The sequence below is a fragment of the Centruroides sculpturatus genome, unplaced genomic scaffold (genome assembly GCF_000671375.1).
Source record: "Centruroides sculpturatus isolate CEXI.00-Female unplaced genomic scaffold, Cexi_2.0 scaffold251, whole genome shotgun sequence".
Lineage (NCBI taxonomy): Eukaryota > Metazoa > Arthropoda > Arachnida > Scorpiones > Buthidae > Centruroides > Centruroides sculpturatus.
In genome coordinates this window covers 546,460-554,118 of record NW_019384351.1, presented here as the reverse complement: position 1 = coordinate 554,118, position 7,659 = coordinate 546,460, and positions in this window count along the sequence as shown.

Genomic DNA, 7,659 nt, shown 5'->3' with positions numbered 1-7,659 from the left:
GATGAAATTAAGAATGAACAATTAAAAAAGTAATAAACTCATGCCTAAAAATGTTTTTCAAGTAGTTGTAGCCAAAGGGGATGAAACCAAATATTAAATGTTAAAAATATATTTAAAAATTAATTTTAAAGTATATTTTTCCTTATTTTTATCCACAGCATCCCACAGCATCCCAAAAGATATATTTTTATATAAAAATTAATTTTATATATTATATTATTTTATATTTAAAAAAATATATATATTGAGATGCTGTGGATAAATTGACAGTATTTTCCACTTCTTTTGTACAGATATTAAGGTTTAAGCACATATATCAGGATTTAATAAAGGTAAGTCACTAGCTAAAATCACTAGAAATGATGCGAATTAGGGATGTTGCAGCGTAGAAACCTGAAGCAGGAAGATATCCTGAGTTTAGTGATCCTTCTACACACTCCAGAAACCTGTGACCTGTAGATAATGAAGACAGGAAGATCGCATGGGAATTGCTAGATCTGGGATTCCACAGCAACCAATTTAGCTGAAAGAAAGCTACAAATAGTACAATCCTTCAACAATAAGCCATAGACAAGTGCTTAAACTGGTCTTTTTCTTAAGTTTCCAATACTTAAATCGGTCTTTTTCTTGTTTTAAGTACTTAAATTGGCCTTTTTTTCTAAGTTTATAAGGTACTTAAAATGAATTTTTTTAAGTACAGGTATTTAAATTTGGACTTTAAATGCACACATTTAACTTAAATTAAAACAGTAAGAGTTAAAGAAAATAAATAATTAAATTCCTGTTTATTTAAACTGAATTTTTAAATTAAATGTTTTATCATTTCACGATTAAATATATATATAACTAATGAAGTGTACTGTACATCAGTATATACAGCTACCTACCTATATATGTAGGATGTATAAAAATGTGTATATACAGTACCTATATATATAGCCCAATAATAAACCTAGAAATCTATACGGAGTGGTAAGGAAAAGAAACAATAATACAAAAGTTTTTAACTTATTACCTGAAGTGCTGGCTTTTACTCGGAAAAATCCCCCCAAAATGGGGGTGTAGCTGGGCCCTGGGCACTCCTTAAATCCGTCCCCAATGAGAAATACTTTTAAAGTTTATTTAAGGAGAATTTACTGAAAATAAATATGATTTTTAAAAATTTTTTATTACTTTTTTTATACAACAAATCGAAATCAGGGAGAAGTTTTGGGTCGAAACTCTTGTCAATAATTTAATAACAAAAACTCGATATTTTTGCCTTCGAGGTAATAACCTGTGTGTTATTAATCTTTCTGTAATCTAAAAAACCGTTAAAAAGTAAAAATTCAATATTAAAAAAAAAATTTATTTGTTACTTACTTAATTTAGTTTCTATTGAGTGTTTCTGTATTATAAAATCTATCGGCGCGTTTGGCGCGCGGCGTCGCGTCGCATCGCGCGCGTCACATTGCGTCAGGTTAATTTTCCTAAACTGCATTATTATAAACAATATTTAATCAAAAATATAAAATTGTAATTTATTAGTTGTTACAAAGTTGGGTAAGATCGCGCGTGAGGTAAGAATGTCCATTTATTTAGAAATTAAGACATTTCTGATAACAGTGATTTTTGTAACGTGATCAGTAGCTGTCTTCCGTCGCGTCGCGTCGCTTAGCGTCGCGCTCTAAACACTTAAACCTTTTATGCAACTTATAGTAACAACGAAACGTTTTACTAATTAAAAATGTAAATAAAAAAAATAAAAATTCTTATTTGTTACTTAATTAAATTGATTTTTATTACTAATTCTGTAATTTAAAAAAAAAAATCTATCGATTCTTCTAGCGCGTCGCGTCTGGTCGCGTCAATGCACAATTCGTTGTCTAATTTCTTAATTACAGCTCTTTTAATTATTCCAGTAAACAATGGATAATTGAAAAATGCATATTAATTATTTATAAAATCACAGTTTAATTTACTTAATTTAATTTTTAGTGATTGTTACAATATAATATTTAGCCTATTAACGTCGCGTCGCGTTGCTTCGTGGCGTGTCCTAAATTGTTACAAATTATATATAATATACTGTAAAATGCATTTTTACGAATAAACAAATAAATATTTAATTTTTTAAAATTTTATAAATTAACAATTTATCGTAATTCGTTTTTATATCGTGTAAGATTGCCACTTCTTGTATGTTGCGTCGCTTCTTATACGTGACGCGACGCGCTCGAGGATTGCTGCTATAAGATTCATACTACCAAATCGATTCAGTTTTATCGAGTATCATACGCGAGCTACTATCGCACGCACACGTTACACGCAATCCCTTATCACATAATACATGCGTGATATTTTTATTTTTAATAAAAACTCAAAAATTCAATTTTTTAAACAAGAAAATAAAAAAAAAGAAGCGCGTCGCGCCTACGCGCGACGATCGATCTTTTAATTCAATATTACTTTATTAACAACGATTTATTACATAAAACGGTTCTAAAAGCATACAAATTAATATTAACATTATTGGCAATAAATAAATAAATAATATATTTGAAAATAAGTAAGCAAATATGCATAATTAAGTAGCAATCGGTATGCGACGCGACGTTCGTGTCGCGTGTAAACTCCAATCTAACTCTACAAATCCTCTTATTTGTTTTATCATTATCTACTCTCTAACTATATAAATCCGCTTATTTGTGTTACAGTCAGGACTACTACTTAGCTATGTAAATCCGCTTAGTAATATTAATAACCCAACGCCTCTCGCGACGCATCGCATCGCGTCGCGTTGCGCATGACTTACTAATTTTACTACACCACCTACAACGGTAACCGATTCAAATTGACAAAGAAATCCTTTAAGTTATATAAAATTACACTTATTTTTACCGTTTAAACCCAAAAAACTCCACGATAATGTTTATATTTTAAGGTAAAAAAAAAAGTATTTTGTAAGACTGTCACGCTTAGGTTAGTCAATTTTTTTACCTTCTACAGTAGTTATCAATTGAAATTAATATAGGAAACTTTAAAGATTTGTAAATTATATTGTATTTTACTGTTTTAACGCAAAACATTTTGAATTTTAGTGTTTTTTTACGGGTAAAACAAGTAGAAAAGTCGTCGAATACGAGCGCTTCTCCCTTTGTAATCACGTCATATTGCATAGTTGTCGACTGGTTAACGTTATACGGTTGCAATTCGTAAATTAACAGTATTGTCCCGAGACCTTCTAATTGCAATGACCTTTCATATATCGAAGTATCTTGATTACAGAAGCGATCCTTTCCTGAATGATTCTTATTAGTTCAAAGCGGAACAATGATCAATGCCAACCGCTCTTTCAAGGGGGGTTTGCTTTATCAGCACTTATACTTTCATATTGTTTCTCTCGTATTCGATCGCCTAATTAAATTATTCAATTCTTTCTGTTATAAATTTTAAATTAATCGCTTCACCAATTTAACTGATACAATTCCATTGCGGTGACTGGCAACTTTCGCGTGCTTCCACCCCCTGTTTAAAATCGAATCCACCGCCAAACTTCGATTTAACACTGCCCTTTGTTTGCCTATCAAACTGGCGTTAAATCGAGTTTGGCGCTATATCGCAGTCACGTTATTGTCGCCACCATTTGGGCACGTATAATTCTATCCGTTTTTGGCGCTTTAAAAAGATAGCGCTACTTAGAGGAGCGCTATATCGAGGTTCTTTTGAAATAATTTTCTATAGAATGTTATTAATTTACAGAAAACCAATCAAATTTTAAATTGTACTTGTTTATTTCCTATTAAAATACTTTGGAAGTTAGTCACAGTAGCTTGATCTCTGTACGTTTGTAGTGTTATTAATTGTGAAAAATCAAGTTTTCAGTCACAAAATGGACTCACTAAATGATTTTACGAGTCATAAATTACTCTATACGATCTGTAATTTAGCGATAGAAGAGTATAAAAGACAATTTTATGCACTTAGAAAGATATAATTTGTCGCACGATATTAAAAGTGTTAATAAGTTGAAAAATCTGTAAAGTATCTCGAAAATATTTATGTAATTTAGGGGAAAATGCCATTATATCGATCGATGTTTAATTTTACGTCAATTGATTTACACTAAACGATGCAAAATACGATATAAAGAAGGTGTGTACGTTATAGAATAAGGTTATCTGCATTAAATATAGATAGGATAAAGTACAGTAAATGATTTTAACAAAGTAGGCTAAACTACAGTAAATAATGTAAACAAAGTAGACTAAAATACAGTAAATAGGCTATATGTTTTACATTATTATAAAAATACTGTAAAATGCAAAAATAAAGTAGAATTAAAGACACTCAAAGTTAAGAAAACAGTACCGACTCAACTATATTTAAAGCATAAGAAGTACTTATCTCCTTTACTTTAATACCCTTAATTACTATAAAAACACGTAAAAACTATAAAATTTAAGTATAAAAATACTTAAAGCTAACCGAAAATAATTTTATATAACATAAAATCCTTCTTACACAACGTAGAAATTGGATAGTAGAGCATGGGAGGGGATGAGAAAATTTGATTTCATATTCAGCAGTAAATATAGTTTCCAATCAGTGTTATGCATGTCAATACATAAGATATTCAGAATTCTTATTCTTAGACGTTTTGCCTTATTCCATTCTTCAAAAGGAACTGTCATCGACAGTGGACGAAATAATGTCAAGAAAGAAGGAATAGAATATTACATTTTTCTTGAAGTGGACGGGACCACATTGCAACCAATTGCAAAAGAACAGATGGAAGAAGTAGAAAATAGTGAAGAACTGTTTACAAATGAACTAGACTTAAGTAATATATTCTGAAAAAAAAAGAAGAAGAAAAATACTTTAAGTAATCAATCACTCTTGGTGACAGCGGAGGTCTGACTGTCACGGATGTCTGTTTTGAATTTGTTTAAAGTATTCACCCCCCTTTTGGCTAGATAAGAATTATNTTTTTTTGCAGTTTGACTCCATTTTTGTTTAAAGAATTGTTAAAGGATTAACCTTTTAAAAATAAGCATTCTAGAATGCTGTCAAAGTTTTTCGTATTCCAGAATTCTAAAATATAATTAACGTTTTCTATGATGGAGAATTTTACTGTCATTAACATCTTTTGTGTTCAAGAATTCTGGAGTCATTAACGTATTTCTTCTCGAGAATTCTAGAGTGAATAACGCTTTCTGTGTTCTAGAATTATTAATGATTCTAGAATTTTCGATCATAGAAAATGTTAGTGAGTCTAGAATTCTTGAGCATTGGAAGCGTTAATGAGTCTAGAATTCTTGAGCATTGGAAGCGTTAGTGAGTCTAGAATTCTTGAGCATTGGAAGCGTTAGTGAGTCTAGAATTCTTGAGCATTGGATTTAACAAAGCTTTTCTTTTCAATATCAAGACTTAGCGACTTCAACAATGGTCATTGGATTTTTTGCAATTGTTAACGTTTACGACATTGAAATAGATTAAATAACGTTTTTTATGTAACAAATTTAACGTTTCTTGATACGTTATCAATCAACTTTAACGTTTTTCTTCTCTTACATTTACTGAAACTAACGCTTCGAATGTATCAAGATAAACAGTAAAGTAAGCGTAAAGGTAAGCATCAAGGAAAGCTGCTAAACATTAAGGTAAGCAATGGAAGTAAACCTTAAAGAGAGCAGCAATGTAAATAACAAGATAAGCAGCAAAAAGCAAGAAAATAATAAGGTAAGCATTAAGAAAACATCAAGGAAAGAAGCAATAAGGTAAGTAATAAAGTAAACAATGAGGGCAAATAGTAAAGTAGTAACAAGTAAGCAATAAAAATAATCTAGCAACAAGTTGCATAACTTTCCTGGCAAAATGGTTAAAATTGTATGTGGTGTCATCTCTTACGAGATTTAATTTTAAAAAATTTTTTACATCACTAATTATTATAAAATGGCAAAAACCTTAGTTTTGGGTAAAGAAGAGTTATTTTAAAAAAAAAAAAAAAAAAAAATTATTATAAAATGGCAAAAACCTTAGTTTTGGGTAAAGAAGAGTTTTATTAAAAAAAAAAAAAACTGTAAATGCTAACGAGCGATTATGTATTGTGAAATCGTCACAACACCAGGCTACAACTTATTGTCACAACACCAGGCTACAACTTTTCGTCACAATGGTTTCGATTTTAGTAGTGTCTTGCCCCTGTACATCATACTTTTCCTGTTAACAATAGGCATGCCGTTCAGAAGAAAACTTTGTATTGAAATCAATGACTTTTATATAGTTAATCGGAGCCTCCTGCTCCTACAATTTTATATCTGGTCTCGACTTTCATCTATCTAACACCATTTTCATTCTCGAGATTAAGGAAGAACAGACAAAAAAATTCCATTGAGAATTTAGTTTTACAATAGTTAAAAATTGCTCCTATTCGAGATACGACACGCGAACCCCTCTATTTCTCCATCTCTTTGAGCTTTAACCACCAAAATTTAATAGCATCGAACCCCCTAATGCATAAATCTCTTTGCAAAATTCAAATATTTTCGGCAAAAGGCACGGGTATTTTTAAGCTTTGGTCAACATTGTCGACAAAATCGTGTCCCCACACATTTGGGAGTTTTTTCCTGTACTCTAACGTACAGGAAAATCTCCCAAATGTTTTGAATTTCTGGACGTTTAAATTCCAAAAATTTTAAAATCTTGGGAGTAATTTTTTCACAAATGGCCATACTTTCCCTCTGTTACATTTAACAGCAAGGAAAGTAAAGAGACATAGAAATATATAATAAGCATTAATAGCAGCAAAATAAATGAAATAAATGAATAAAAGAGGTAAGTAATAAGATAAACATTAAGATAGACAATAAACTAAGTATTAAAATATGCACGAAAGTAGGAAGAGAAAGGCAAAAAAAGAAGAGAGAGAGAGACACGATATAAAAGAAAGAGAAACTGCACACCTTCTCCATTTTTTCATCATTATCCAACATATTTTTTAAAAATATCCTACAATCGCGCGTAAAAAATTATTAGGGGGGAAAACCTGTAAGGAAGATTAATTAATTTTAAGTAAAATATCGAAAGTGATTGATCGTTACGATCGATCAGACAAATTTTTGACAATTATTAACATTTGGAACGTCCTGAGGCAAGCTGTCGCAACTAATCCCAGAACTTAACAATTGTTGACGACTTATAAATAATACATAAAGTAACCAACTCGAATATAAATTATTCAAATATTCCTTTGTCATTTTAAATTAACTCGACTGGGGGTGATTGCACTCGAATGAACTACAATTCCCACCTGTGGTTGTTTCGACATGCTTTTCTTTATTTGATTTTTTTTCTCCTTTTTTTCCTCCCCTCGAAGAGCCTTCATATCTCGTGTCAACATTCGGGAATAATTTGTAAATTGAATTAATAAAAGTGTACAGAAAGGAAACAGATTAAATTATTTTTAATTTAATCTTTTCCTTTCTGTGTAATTCTAAGAATTGGTGATGACTTTATGGAATTTTTCAAATATACTTTTCCTCTTCTTTTTTTTGCAGTTTGACTCCATTTTTGTTTAAAGAATTGTTAAAGGATTAACCTTTTAAAAATAAGCATTCTAGAATGCTGTCAAAGTTTTTCGTATTCCAGAATTCTAAAATATAATTAACGTTTTCTATG